This window comes from Leguminivora glycinivorella, chromosome 1, assembly GCF_023078275.1.
Source record: "Leguminivora glycinivorella isolate SPB_JAAS2020 chromosome 1, LegGlyc_1.1, whole genome shotgun sequence".
NCBI classification, from domain to species: Eukaryota; Metazoa; Arthropoda; class Insecta; order Lepidoptera; family Tortricidae; genus Leguminivora; species Leguminivora glycinivorella.
Genome location: NC_062971.1, coordinates 7,168,731 through 7,183,951, shown reverse-complemented (window position 1 = coordinate 7,183,951; position 15,221 = coordinate 7,168,731).

Below are 15,221 nucleotides of genomic sequence, written 5' to 3'. Positions count from 1 at the left end.
ACTTTGTAATTATGTTCATCAGCTCTTAGAGAATTGGAAATCTGTCAAAATCAGAATTTATTATGGAAGTCTACGAGTCTAAGATAGGAATAAAATAAGTATTAGGTTTCAAAGTTTGGTTGTTACAAGAGCGCTAGAGTAAAGTGGAGATGAACAATGGATATTTAGCTTAAACAAGTTTGATTTGTGAAATACCTTACTAATTTTCACGAAAACTTTCTGTTATAATCTAAGCTGAAGTACTTTGTTCTTAACTACAAACATTTTTCCACAGCAAAAGAATTTTGACACAATATTTTCTCGACTTAAGAAATCCTAAACTGTCTTTATCTAGTATACAAGGAGAGTTTAATAGTGTCTTCGAGTCTTTAATATTCAACTCTACATGTTCCAAAGAAATAGCCTTATTTTTAAAATAAATTCACTTAAAATAAAATTACAACGTTATATCCGCTTGTGTGACAATCTTTTATCCGATCGATTTCAATCGCTTCTAAACGGTAACGTGCTTTTGCATTTCAAATTAGGAACAAACGTTTGTTCGTCGTTTTAGGACGCCCCTAGTTCTGGGTACGGCTACAAATAGAAATTTGTTTTACCTTAACATTAAATTGTATTAGCTGAAGTTAACTGGAGCAAAAAATTCGGGGAAACCGGTGTCTTTATGTAAACATTCCAAAGTTAACGATTTCGATATTTTTTCTAATACAAAACTAAACACAGTGGAATTAACAATGTCAAAGAAAACGTATAAAGCTTTTATTTAGCTTGTTTTACGACGTCCAGATTCAGTAATATTATTTATAAAAACTCTTAGAATTAGAATTAGTTAGAACATTTAAATAAAATTTTGTCAATATCGAAAAAGTAACGTTCGAAGAAGCTTACATACCTACTTAAAATAAAAACATAATCAAAGTTAGAGTCAATTCAAGATAAGTTTTAAGCAACGATTTTGAGAGGTCACCAATGCAAAATGTCATTTTAAACTTCAAGCTTCGATAAAATTATGATGTTTTGACTTGTAGAGGCGAAGCTTTAAAAATAGTTGCAAACTTAGTTTGACCTGACTCTACAAGCTACAAGTATTCCTGCATTTGTCAGATAGTGATTGACATAGTTATGAGTGATTGGCAGATGTGTCGACGAGACAGTTACGCCGTGTGATGTGACTACGAATATCAACCTGTCATACCGACGAAGACATATATGTACTAATGTACCTTAATACCGCTGCGCTGCAATAAGGTTTTCGAAAGGTCAGTAAATGGTGTCGACGGTATTATAAACAATCACGTAATAATGACAAACAACCTGACAACTTGGCCAATTGCATTTTCGCATTCCGTATACACAGCACGGCTAAAGTCAACGCGCGCTCCGCTGTTTGACTATTCCGGTCTTTGATTGAGTCGGCCGCCATTTTGAGTGAATGAATGACTTGTTGACATGCTTTTGTTCATTCAGTAGGCCGAGACCAAAGAGGGTTAGCGGTAGGTAGGGTTAAACGTATATCTATTCTTTATCTTGGGATGTTGGTGCCTCTGCCCATACTTACGTACTCGTATTATGCTTAGCGAAAGTAAGCACCAAAGCCAAGTGAATGCAGTGGAAATATGGTCGTTGAGAAGTGTAAGTAGAAACAATGTGATAAAGGAAACATTGAGAAAGGATGACTGGCAACATTGGGGAAAGAACCAAGAGCACCCGAAACATACGGTGGTCTATGAGGAATGTTACGAAAAGCGAAAGAAATAGTATGTCATGTTTTGCAATTAGGAATCCGTGGTGTCCTACCAATTTCTACGGGAAACAGGGTACGAAGCCAAATGCACAAACTCGTACAATAATACCGATCTCTATTGCTCTTCCATATTGGTGTTACAGAGCCCGACTGCGTTTTGATTGTCATTTCAGTTACGCCGTGGCTTGCGTGGGCGACGGTCGCGCGATGGTCGCACGACTGCGATGCGACGCATACGAAATCAAACCTTATCGATATGGAAGTATGAGACGCGACGGTCGCGCGACCGTCGCCCACGCAAGACACGGCGTTAGGCCGGCAGGCGTTTTTGTAGGTACTTAGATACATCTGTCTAAAACTCAATATTTACAATGTACTTAGGTAAAAGAGCGAGGTCAGGTAAAATACCTAACTTAATAGATTTATCTCTATATACGATATTGGCGACACCGAAAACCAACATTTGAAAAGTGTTACATCTCGTTGAGCTCACCCGCGTAACAGTCGATTGTCCTAGCCCCGTAGCCGAATGGCATTTCTACGACGCGAAACGAAAACGAAACGCCGCGAAAGGTAATTTGGCTCTGTCGCGCCAATACCCACGAGCGATAGAGATATGTAGATATCTACGAGCGTTTCGTTTCGTGAGCGTTTCGTGAGCGTTTGTGCATTTAGCTACGCACGCAGGTATTTTAACTTAAATTTATCTCTATTAGGATTCTACGATATTGGTGACAGCGTAAATAAACCAACGGTTGAAACGTGTTATATTTCACTGAGCTCACCTAATAGTTGATTGTCCTGAACATCCAACGCGGGTGACGCTGTCGTTACAGCGGATACAGCGTGAAATATTATTACATAAACTTATTCCTAGTCGAACCGGAACATGACTTCAATTTCCGTATCGGGATAGATTTGTACACGAAATTGGATCCGTATAAACTTGACGTTCTGTTTATTCTGAATATGCATAAGTATATGTACCAGTAATAGTCTTGTCTTAACCGGAGATAGCTTTGTTTTGTTGTGTATAGTCCATTTCAAATACGATGGCCCGATGGCACTCGAAACTTAGCAATAGGGCTCATAATGTTTGCCTTTTCTTATCTAATTAGGCCCACTTCAAATTGGCACGCGTCGGTGCAATCTTTTTGTCGGTGCAATCAGGTATCTTTTGTTATCACTAATCCTATTGTTAACGCTAATTGACCGTCTCAAGTGCAATCGGGCCTTCGTATTTGAAATGGACTATACAGAAATCGGAAGAAGCACTTGAATATACATATATATATAGTAGTAGTAGTAGTAAAACACTTTTCCCCTCACTAGCTCGGAAACACGTGTTTTGTCCTTTAATACCAGCGGGTAAAAACGCATTTTATCCACTAGTGGGTAAAGTAATTTGACCTTGAATAAAGTCAAAATAACTGCTTTAAAATTGATAAAAGTTGGTGAATCTCGTAATAAAGATGACTTACCACCTGTGGAACTACTGGAAGCAGTGATTAAACGCATTTTTTGCGTTGTGGTTTCCTCGCTATAGTGAGGGGAAAAGTTTTGTGTTACACTCGGGTGCAAATGTATTTTACTTCTCGTGTGTTAAAAAACTCGCAAGTTCAGGATTCTATTCTTGAACCACTCGCTTCGCTCGTGGTTCAACTATAGAATCCTTTCACTTGCTCGTTTTTCAATTCCACACTCGGCGTTAAAATACAACTTTGCCCCCTTGTATAACAAATAACTATTATTGTACCAGAAAATAATACAACACACAGGAAAAAGAGCTTATTATAAGTACAAAGGCGAACTACTACTACTACTAGCTTTTTCCCGCGGCTTCGCTCGCGTTAGAAAGAGACAAAGTAGCCTATGTCACTCTCCATCGCATCAGCTATCTCCACTTAAAAAATCACATCAATTCGTCGATCCGTTTAGACGTGAAAGACGGACAAACAAACAGACACACACACTTTCCCATTTATAATATTAGTATGGATAACAGTTAGTTTTCTTTATTGGACATTGGACGAATTTCAAACAAATTAGGTATCCCTAATATCTTACTTACTCCAATTTTGAACTCCACATAAGGTAAAATACCCCATAATGGACGGTGATGCCATTATGGACAAAAAAACACAAATCCTTAAAAATAAGTATCTAAAATACGTTTCTAAAAACTGACGGCTATGTACTATAAACTAGAGTTGTAGAGCTGTTTAATTTTGAAGTTTCAATTAATTCGGTTATTTCTGAAGGATTTGGAGACAAGATAAAATTCACCAGTTTACTGAAAAAAATATCAAGACGAATTCTTAGTAATGTTGCTAAGAGAGATGAGTTCATGTATAAAATAATAAAAAAATAACGCACGGTGTAATCTTGAATGCGTTTTACTTACTGCATTAAGCATGAGATAAGGTATAAAACATACTAGTTTGTTGCTCCAAAGATATAAAGAAATGATGTTATTTTGCAAGTGTCCATTACTGGACCCGAAAAACTGCCTACCTCCTATGATGGACAAGGAACAATTTACAAAACCAAAATTTACAAGAAACAATCCTATGTTAAAATAACCCAAACTAATTGTATTTATGGTGTATAAAATTGACTCATTGCGTATCAGTTGGCTTTAAAAGTAAAATTTTAAACTTATTTCACTGTCCATAATGGGGGATCCATTACTGGAGAACTGCCGTCCATAATTGGAGAAAAAACACCTAGTTTTAATTTGTTAACTATGAAGAAACCAATAGGAGTATCTGTTCTGCAATACGCTTGAAATGTAGAAGAAGGATAGGACATTCAAGATTTAACACGCTTGGCGGTAGAATTTTTACATTTATCAGTGAAATATCAAAAACTGGCGAATTTTTTTCTTAAACTGTCCATGATTGGGTTCGTCACCTTAAGTACTTGTTAATTTTCAACATCGCTTAGGCTTGCAAAATTAGTCCCATTGCACAATTTATACATATTCTCATCATTCCTTGGTACTTGGTACTTATTTTTAGTCCCGCGATCTACCTACACTTCAAATGGTGAAGAAGATTTTCGTCACATCAAAATTTTCTAGTCTCTATTCTTCCTCAAGAGTGTGTAATTGTTTATGGGCGATAGGCAAGTCGGTGCTAACAGGTTAGAAAAAACATAAACTTTGTACAAGAATAAATTTTTATAATGGGATGGGGATTGAGATGAAGGGACCGATTTTTGAATTTGGAACGCACGAATTCGCCGTTAGAAAGCCTGTGGATAACGATGAAATGCTATAATGACTACTCGTTTTCTATTCTGTTAGTAGAATTTAAATCTCTAATAGTGAGGATATCATTCACTAATTACTACAATCTTAGATTTTAAAGATTACTACTAGGTTTAAGAAACTATAATATTACTAATTTGAAATAAACAGTTTAAAGTTTTTTTTATTCAATGAAATTCACGAAATCTAATGGTCGACATTCAAAAATAGGCCCCCTGGTTTTTCATTGTCTGAAGGTTGATTGAAATCAAGTATGAATGACGGCGGAACAAAATATCAGATAGTTAGATTTTCGATTAGTATTGCTGGCGTTCCGAGAAGTTAGCACAATGGTCACGGAGCGAGCGTTGAGCGCAAAGAGCACTAATTAAATAGCAACGACATGACTGCTGGAGGCGACAGCTTGGAACCGGGAGCTGATGTTCATAATTTACTTTTATTTTTATGACAAAGCTCAGAACAATCAGAAAATTATTAAAATACCCGGCAATCTTCAAATCAAGAGTGAACAGGCATCTTCTAGGCGAGCTCGCTCCATCGCAGGCCACGTCTTTGCCTTTGGCTAATCTGTGGCCAAGAGTAAGCCCATTTATATTTAAAAAAAATACCGCTGACCTACGGACGTAGCACTACGTCGTAGCCGTTAACATGGATTTCCCGTATGTAACGAAAATGCATCGTAGAGGCAAAATGACAACGTGTCGGGAGCTATTTTAGCACTCATATTTTCGGAAATAATCGCTCCTTTTTTTTTCATGTTTTTTTTGACACAAGATGTAGGATACTGATTTTATAAATACTAAGTTTTGATTATTTTTAAAAATAACGTTATCTCAACTTGTTCGTGGATTAAAAGTATGTTCTGAAAGTAAATTACGCGATATTATTATACAGACAGCTCCTGTTACTCAAGTCAGTTGTGTGCAAGTTCAAGCAAGTACCCGTCGGAAATATGCTTACTTGAACTCTTCGCTTGATTCAGCTTTCAAATCGATCTACACTGGGACAGCTATATTAAGCCCGGGATACACTAGTGGCAACATATCGTGGCGGTACGTTTGTTGCTGGATTTAGCTTGATCTGGGTGGCTAGCCGAATGGCACAATCGCTCACGAAACGCTCACGAAACGAAGCGCTAGTAGATATCTATCTCTATCGCGCTTGCGTATTGGCGCGACAGAGCCAGCGGCGTATCGCTTTCGTTTGGCGTCGGAGAAATGCCATTCGGCTACGGGGCCTGGCGATTTAGCGATATCCCATGACACATACTGTCCACATGTGTCGTGGGATATTTTGCTTCTAGTCTATTCTTAGTTTTAGGTCCTCTGCAAAATGGTGTCGATGCTTTATGTATTGAATTATGGAATTTTCAATTGAAAACAAATATTGTACTTACCTACATAATATGTCATCGAAGATATTTAATAATATCTTGTGGGTGTGACAAGTAAAAGGAAACAGAACTGTTATAGGATCATACAAGTGTATTTGTGCCTTCGTGCTGAAAGTAGGTATTGTCCCCAAGTGAAGCTAATATTATATATAGAGACTTTCCTAAATAAATTATTTACTGTAAATGTGTACACAAGTGTAAGTTAATAGGACCAACAATCCTAATGTACACTTTAGTGGGGAACATGTATTGTTGTGTTAAGTAATTTAAGAAACCTATTCTTTATTCTAAGCTAAAAACCTGAGTACCCAATTGAGGCTTTTGAAATAGTCCGGAAAAAACACAGTTACCTATTTTCTCGTTACTTTCGTTCTCGCCCACACAAGGATTGTTTAACCCCGTTTTCCTTTCCTTTTTTACAGCGAATCCTAAAGAATAAAATTGTTATTTACGCCTTTTGTACTCGTACAGTCCAGTTCATAAATATGTGTACATTTTTTCACCTTAATTGGTTAAAATAAGGTGAAAAAATGTTCACATATTTGTGAACTCGATTGTACTTACTGGATGTAAATAGAAGCAGCGGGATACTCTAAGGAGCTACTGTTGGAAACTGTATGTTTATAGATTTACGCGATTTGCATATAGATTTAAAGGCGGGTGTAAAAAATGTTAGTGTGGATGTACAGTCAGTATATGAGTATTTAGAGTAATACACATTATATGCACATATTATGTATATCAAGGAAAGGCAACATTTATAAAAATAAGAGTTTTGAATGATTCACGATTATTTTATTAGACTTATATCAACCGGGATATAGATCGTGATTACCTCTTTGATTTTTGTCGGGCTCCCGATATTTCGACGCAGTTGCATGTATCAGGATCACGGGAAACCATTCGGAAAATTTCGTGATCATGATGCATGCAACTGCGTCGAAATATCGGGAGCCCGACAAAAATCAAAAAGGTAATCAATATCTATATCCCGGTCAATATAAGTCTAATTTATAAAAATAAACATACATTCAGTACTTTTCATATTACGTTAGTTACATCTTATGAGTCATCAGATTTTTTTCGTTTATAATAAACACCACAAAATTTTTGTTATGTTTTACAGTGATGATTTTACTACAATGATGAGATGACGGACGATAGGGAGGTATGGAGGCGGAAGACATGCTGCGCTGACCCTGAATGTGATAAGGGCAGGCTAATGATGATGATGATTTTAGTACAAAATACAACATCAATTCAAATTAAATTCTGTCAAGAAAATATCTTATTCTTAAAGGATAAGTAAAAATCAGCTAAAAAGATTGATTAATTTGAAACTACGTTTTACTCTAAAGTAAATTGCGAATAACTATATAATATTATTAATAGAGTTTATTAAGCGCTGGTGGCCTAGCGGTAAGAGCGTGCGACTTTCAATCCGGCGGTCGCGGGTTCGAATGCCGGCTCGTACCAATGAGTTTTCTGAACTTATGTGCGAAATGTCATTTGATTTTTCCCAGTCGCTTTTCGGTGAAGGAAAACATCGTGAGGAAACCGGACTAATTCCAATAAGGCCTAGTTACCCTTTGGGTTGGAAGGTTAGATGGCAGTCGCTTTAGTAAAACTAGTGCCTATGCCAAATCTTGGGATTAGTTGTCACAGCGGACCCCAGGCTCCCATGCCGGGATAACGCAAGGAGGATTAATAAAGTTTATAAAACATGATGAAATTGCTTATTTATTACAATAGCTTCAAAACTGAGGCACTAAATAAGTTTTCGATGCAAGGTCTACTCCTGTATGCAAAGCGTGTTCAAGTTTGCGGCCGAAAAATTACAAGCTTCAAAAGTTTTTTTTCATATTTTAGATATTAAAATGTTAAACAGTTTCTAAATTGGTATTTAGAATGATTTATTCACGCTTTTTAAAAAAGTGGTTTTATTTTTGTAGTAAGCTAAAGTGTTAATAGGTACCTAATTCAGGTCAGACTTGAGGTCAACTTTTATTATAAATGTTCATTTTTCAACCCCCGACGAAAAAATTACGGGTGTTATAAGTTTGACGTGTCTGTCTGTCTGTCCGTCTGTCTGTTTGTCTGTCTGTCTGTCTGTCAGTCTGTCTGTCTGTCTGTTTGTCTGTCTGTCTGTGTGTGTGTCTGTCTGGTGCATCGTAGCTACCGAACGGATGAACGGATTTAGATTTAGTTTTTTTTTGTCTGAAAGCTGGGTTAGTCCGGAGTGTTCTTAGCCATGTTTCATAAAAATCGGTTTACTATGTCGCAGTCGGGGGTTTTTCAAAATTTTAATTTTGTGGTTAGGTTATTTAATCGAATTTTAATATTTGGTTTATTCATTCCTTAGATGTGATCAGTAAATAAAAACAAAACTCAATTATAGAGATCATATACTTAATATTTGCACGAGTTACGTAAATAAGGTATTTTTCGCGAAATATTTATTAGGACTTATGATGAGACCATCATATTTAATAACCTAACCACAAAATTAAAATTTAGAAAAAACCCCCGACCGCGACGTAGTTAGCCGATTTTCATGAAACATGCCTAAGAACACACCCGACTAACTCAGCTTTCAGACATAAAAACACTAAATTTAAATCGGTTCATCCGTTCGGGAGCTACGATGCCACAGACAGACACACACACAGACAGACAGACAGACACGTCAAAATTATAATACCCCGTAGTTTTTGAGTCGGGGTTAAAAAAAAGTGAATGTTTTGTAACAAATATGTGCCAACAAATAAAAAAAAATTCAAAACTTTTCGGCATCAGTTTTGATGTACATATATACCTACATCTTGTACTCGATGTGACCTTGATCTGGTTCTGTCATAAAATAATTTACCACTGATCAATGTAAGAAATACTTACCTATCAATACTTGGAAGTTAAGATAGATACCACTCCGATGTTTAGATGTTAGTTCGCTTAATTAACTTACTTTGAAAGGCAATTAGGTAATCATGTCTAACGGAGTGTTATAATGTGGTAAACTTCGCATAATGGATATTAGACGTCTCGTTAAGGCTATAATGTGTAAGACGATGACAGGTCGTGTGTTTTCATTGGCGTGAGTAAAGGCGGGTTCATACTCGTACTTGACTGTCATGTTAAAAAAAAATCATTTATTCAGAAAAAATAACCTGGCTACATTTATTAAAGTGCCCGCCAAACTGTAAAAACAGTTTGTTGGCGGCTACATGCTCTCATATAACTAAGCCTATTTTAAGCTATAACAGGTTTATTACGTAAAATAAATAGTTTAGGTAGGTGTCCGATCCGACTAACATTTCCGTTCAAAATCAATCCTGTAGTGCAGACAACAACACTTCCTTTGCCTTTTTTTTATATGAATACTTTGTTAAACTTGTGTCTTTTATATTTAAATGATTGCGTGCAGTTTTTGGAGCTGCGTTAAAAAAATCGTCACTACTTTAAACAAATCTCGTATCTCACACTGCTATTCAAGTTAAAACGCAGTAAGTCTATTTGCATTCCATACATAATTTTGATGATAGATTACAATAGATAGATTTTTCTTTTCATTGACGATACAAGTTTTTTTTCTAAGTACCTAATCACGAAATGTTCACGCTCCCATATTGAATTTGTGAAACCTATTATCGTTCTGATGCCCAACGAACGACACAATACGACACGGAAGACAAATGCAGGCTTAACGCTCAACCGTACTGCGAGTCGAAGATATATGAATTTAAGAATATTCTGTATCTTTCCTTGTGTAAGCGTGGCTTATACGTCCGACTACTCCAGACATATGCACTATGCAAGTATGCACGTCTCCGGCTCTCGGAGTAATAAATCGTTCCTGTTGTGTGCCTCTTCTGTATGAGAATTTTTGTCGCCAAACACTCAAGTCTTGAGACAGTTGAGACTATGTAGCATAAATATAACATAGTCGTACACATATGAAGGTGCAATGCATTTGCTCCGAATCTGTACAAGAAATGCAATGCTTTTGCACTGTTTCCTAAGAAAGCAATGCTCAGAAACCAACCAACCCCGCAATCCTTTATACAGCATGTGTAAAATAAAATTCTGTTTACATTTCTGCCGTTGAGACGTTTGCGTCCTCGATACACGCGTCCCATGAGGGAAAGAAACAATCTCGCTGAATTTAAGGAGGATTCTGCTCTGAGATGTTGGAGACTTTTAAAAAATGGAGGACGTAAATTATTTTATAGAAAGTTATTGTTTGTTTTAGTTTTTTTTTACCATCATTATTATAAAGTTCAGGTTCTGAGTCGTTAAAAGGTTATGATTGAAATCTATTGCCGTTCAAGTAGAATTTTTTAAACACTGACTGAGTGTTACGCGCTGTCAATGTCAGTTAAAAGTCGCATTAGAAGTTTCACTTAAAAAAAAAAAACAATATTTGGAGTTATACGAAGTACTATTTATACCACTTTAATTTGTGCTTAATTTAACATTTTCATTATATTCCCCGCCATTACATGAATAAATGTACGAGTACATAATTATACACTTATAACTTAGATATAAACTTTAGATAAATGTAATCATTGCATAGAAGCCTACATAAGTTTCAGTTTAATCTTAAGCTACAAACGGTACAAGAAAACGTTCTGTAATAATATGCAAATCAAAATGAATGTAGTATAACATATACACATGCCATTAACAACTGTGTTCTTATAGAAATAGCGTAGGTAAAAGCTTAAGCGGCTGGAGCTTTTAAGTTCTTTTTCATTTGAATTTCTGAGAATGTTTAAGCAAACACTAAACTAGTGCCAGCTCAGCAATAATATGATCTAGGTTCTAATAAGGGGCGGGCATTAAAAGTTATTGCGGGTTTCCTGGGCTATGTATCGGGTAAGGAAACTTAGTCCGGGGAGAAATTATCTGATGATTGCTTTATAAACTTTAAAGGAAAGTTCACGCTAGCGTGTATTTTTTATCTTCTTATATTACCTACATATCTGGGCGTTATACCTCGTCTTTAGATAAAAAAACACTTATAAAAAAAAAACTTTATTTCTGGCCGGGATTCGAAGCTCTGACTGACACCTGCGATATGTTTGCGAACATTATAGACCGACCTCTTACGACTGAGCTACATGTACCTACCCAGCCGATGCGCGGTCAGCGAAATTAACGACCATATTTTCCGTTTACTAACGTGAAAGAAAAACGCATCGAATACTCGAAAATTCGCGTTTTCCGGGATCTAAGCCTAAGCTAGATCGATTTTTCACCCCCGAAAACCTCCACATAACAAATTTCAGCGAAATCGTTAGAGCGGTTTCCGAGACAGTCGGTAATTAAAGGTATAAGATACTATGTGATGACAACGCTCTATCTACTGTTTGAGTTGATTGTTAGTACCTAATTCTTATTGATAAAAATGAAGTGTAGTGTTGCTTTACACAATAAAAGTAGGAATCAAATGAAATAGAGTATTTACTGTGATATTAATAGAATTTCTGTTGCGCAATGATAGTTTTTTTTCAGTACAGATGCTGCTTTTTCTAACGCAGTAGTGCGAGCAAATCAAGCAATGATTCATTTCTTGTCTGGTCGAAACTCTTAGCTTAGATTTAGGTACTGAAAATCGTCGTACGATACACGTGCGAAAAGGACATTCACAACTCGTGTCGAAGTAAAACACTCCCTTCGTTCATGTATTAATTTATCGCTACTCGTATCGATTTTCCTCTTTTCCGCACTCGTATCTACAAGTATTTTGTTTGGGTTACAAAAAAAACACATTATTTACTCTACTACGTTTTATTTATGTCTCTTTAACATTACAAATTTGTAGACACTTATCTATACAAAAATCTTGACTTAAGAAGTACAGATCGCTGAAATTAATGTTGATAGTAATATTAATGACGACTACTTCAACAAGTGTCAATTGTGAAATGCCGCAAAATACTAGTTGCTCTATAGAAGACCATAATAATATGATCCCCGATCCTTTACAACCCAGCAGCTCGGTACGCACGTTACAATTTTTTTTAATCTTCTTTAGTGAGGACAACTGAGTACGACGGCATATTTAATTGTTTATAAAGTTTGAGGATACCTGAAAAAAATGAATACATTAGCCATTTTGAAAATCCCATAAATATTCACTGCTTTCGGTCACGCGTGTACGCTGCGACCATTTTGCGACCGTTTGTCGACCGTTTGGTGACCATTTGGCGACTGTTTTTTACATGGAATATTACCGTCTTAATCCATATTTTAACAACTTTATTGGTTTTCTAGGCATTATTTTTATTATTTCAGTATAGTATATGCACCGGAGCACTAAAACTTCACTAATCAATATACATAACACGCAAACACCGAGTAGTCAATAATATTATTACTGGTTAAACTAGTCTAGCAGCAACGCTGGCGGGGTATCGGAGGCCTACAACCGAGTGCCCGAAACCTTGCACAAAAAGCGAGCGTCGGAACACCCCAGGTGCCGTAGCCAAATGGCATTTCTGCGACGCGAAACGAAAACGAAACGTCGCGAAAGGTAGTCCTCTGTCGCGTCAATACGCAAGAGCGATAGAGATAGATATCTACGAGCGTTTCGTTTCGTGAGCGCTTGTGCCATTCGGCTACGTACCCATGCAGGGGGTTTAGTCCGTGGGAGTCGGACATACCCACTGGCTCTCCCGGGCCAGTAGCATCCATAGTGGATTCCCTCTGGGTAAAAAAAGTACCCTAGTCTAGCAGTAAAAAAGCGCAATCTTCAACCAGGTGCCGTGTGGTGCTGGTCAGAAAATAATAGCACCGGACCATCTCGTCCCTGGGTGTTGTCGTGTAAGGCGACTAAGGGAAAACTACGGGCGTAGCACACTTTATCGCATCGGTGCAGGGATGTGCACTTGGGACGGCTTGACGTTATATCTTTTATCATGCGACCGCGCTTGCCTGCTCGATAGCGGCAGACATGCACATGAGCAAGGCTCGCCTTTATCCTTCGCGGGTCCTTGCGGGTGCTACTAACATGACATGATAGGATGGCCAACATACATGTAATCATTATCATTCTCTTGCCCTTTTCCCATTATTTGGGGTCGTCGCATTCGTCAGTCACCTGAGGGCACACCAGCGACGCTCTCATCTATAAAATGCAGTCGCCCTAGCCGAAAACGGCTAGGAGGAGATGATGATGATGATGATGATTTGGGGTCGGCGCAGCAGATCGTCCTCCCCCATTCCTCTCTATCAGCCGTCATTTCCATACTAACACCTTTCACTCTCATATCATTGTTCACACATTCCATCCATCTTTTCTTAGGCCTTCCACAGCTTCCACTACCGTTGTCGCTATCCACCTTCATATTTACTACTCGTTTTATAACATTGTTTTCATGGCCAACATATGTACATGTGTTCATAAAAAATGTTCTGACCAACTTACCTCACGTAACTTCGTAATCGAATGTAACACGTGTTTCTACCATTATTCCTCGAAAATTAAGTTAATTTAAACTTTTACGCTCGCCAGCACGAACATCCAACGAATACGTTCCTAGTAGTAATAGTTTCATTAGCAGTTTTCTGACTTATCAGCTACGATTATCCATACTTTAATATTATAAACGGGAAAGTGTGTGTGTCTGTTTGTTTGTCCGTCTTTCACGGCAAAACAGAGCGACGACTTGACGTGATTTCGTAGGTGGAGATAGTTGAAGGGATAGAGAGTGACATAGGCTACTTTTTGTCTCTTCCTAACCCCCACTTTCCTAAAATGGGGGGGTGGAAGTTTGTATGGAGTATTCCGCAATTTTTGAATTTAACGCGAGCGAAGCCGCGGGCAAAAGCTAGTAAGAAATAATTACAGAAAAACTTACTTCGAATTAATGAGCAGTTCAGTACGTTAGATTTGGTATGAAAACCATGAAATTAATATCAGCAGATACCTTGTTCATTCGGCATTCGCGAATTTCAGGTTTTGAAGCAGCATTAGTAATAAAATCACAGAAAATTATTTACACTTCATACAGATTTACAAGTTGAAAACTAAGGCTATTCCTGACATGGCTCATATTGGACTAAGTATTTGCTGTAACTTGCAAGTAATGTAGGTACATATCTACTAGGGTAGGTACAGACTTAGGTATAGACCTTTATCCATACTAATATTATAAATGGGAAAGTGTGTGTGTCTGTTTGTTTGTCCGTCTTTCACGGTAAAATGGAGCGACGAATTGACGTGATTTTTTAAGTGGAGTTAGTTGAAGGGATGGAGAGTGACATGAGTAAGTAATTTAGTTATTGTAAACTGTGTACATAAAGGTGTTCAATATTTAAAAAAAAATGTTTCATAGGCTACTTTTTATCTCTTTCTAACCCCCCACTTCCATAAAATGGAGGTAGGAAGTTTGTATGGAGCGAAGCCGCAGGCAAAAGCTAGTATAGAATAAATGTTTACCGTCGCGGTACTGTGATAGTTAATTCTACCGTGACAAATTAAGGATCTTGGAAACTATTTCAAATTTATAACAAGGTTAGAGAAACTTCAAGAATTTAATGGTCTTCCATTGAATTGGAACATTGTTGAGAAATAATGCAATAAGCTGATTTAGTGTTAGAATGTCGAGGGAAAATAATTATTGCAATCAGTACGTGTTTTCAACTAAATACAATTCTGTTAGTTGCTTTCTTTGAAATAGTGTTATATTGCCTTACCTTGCCAGTCTGTCGGTGTTTTACAGGTTGCGATTCGGAGAGTGTGCTCAATAGCTACACGAGCTTATTCCACCGTCCCCATTATACCATCGGACTCTTAGACGCACGGC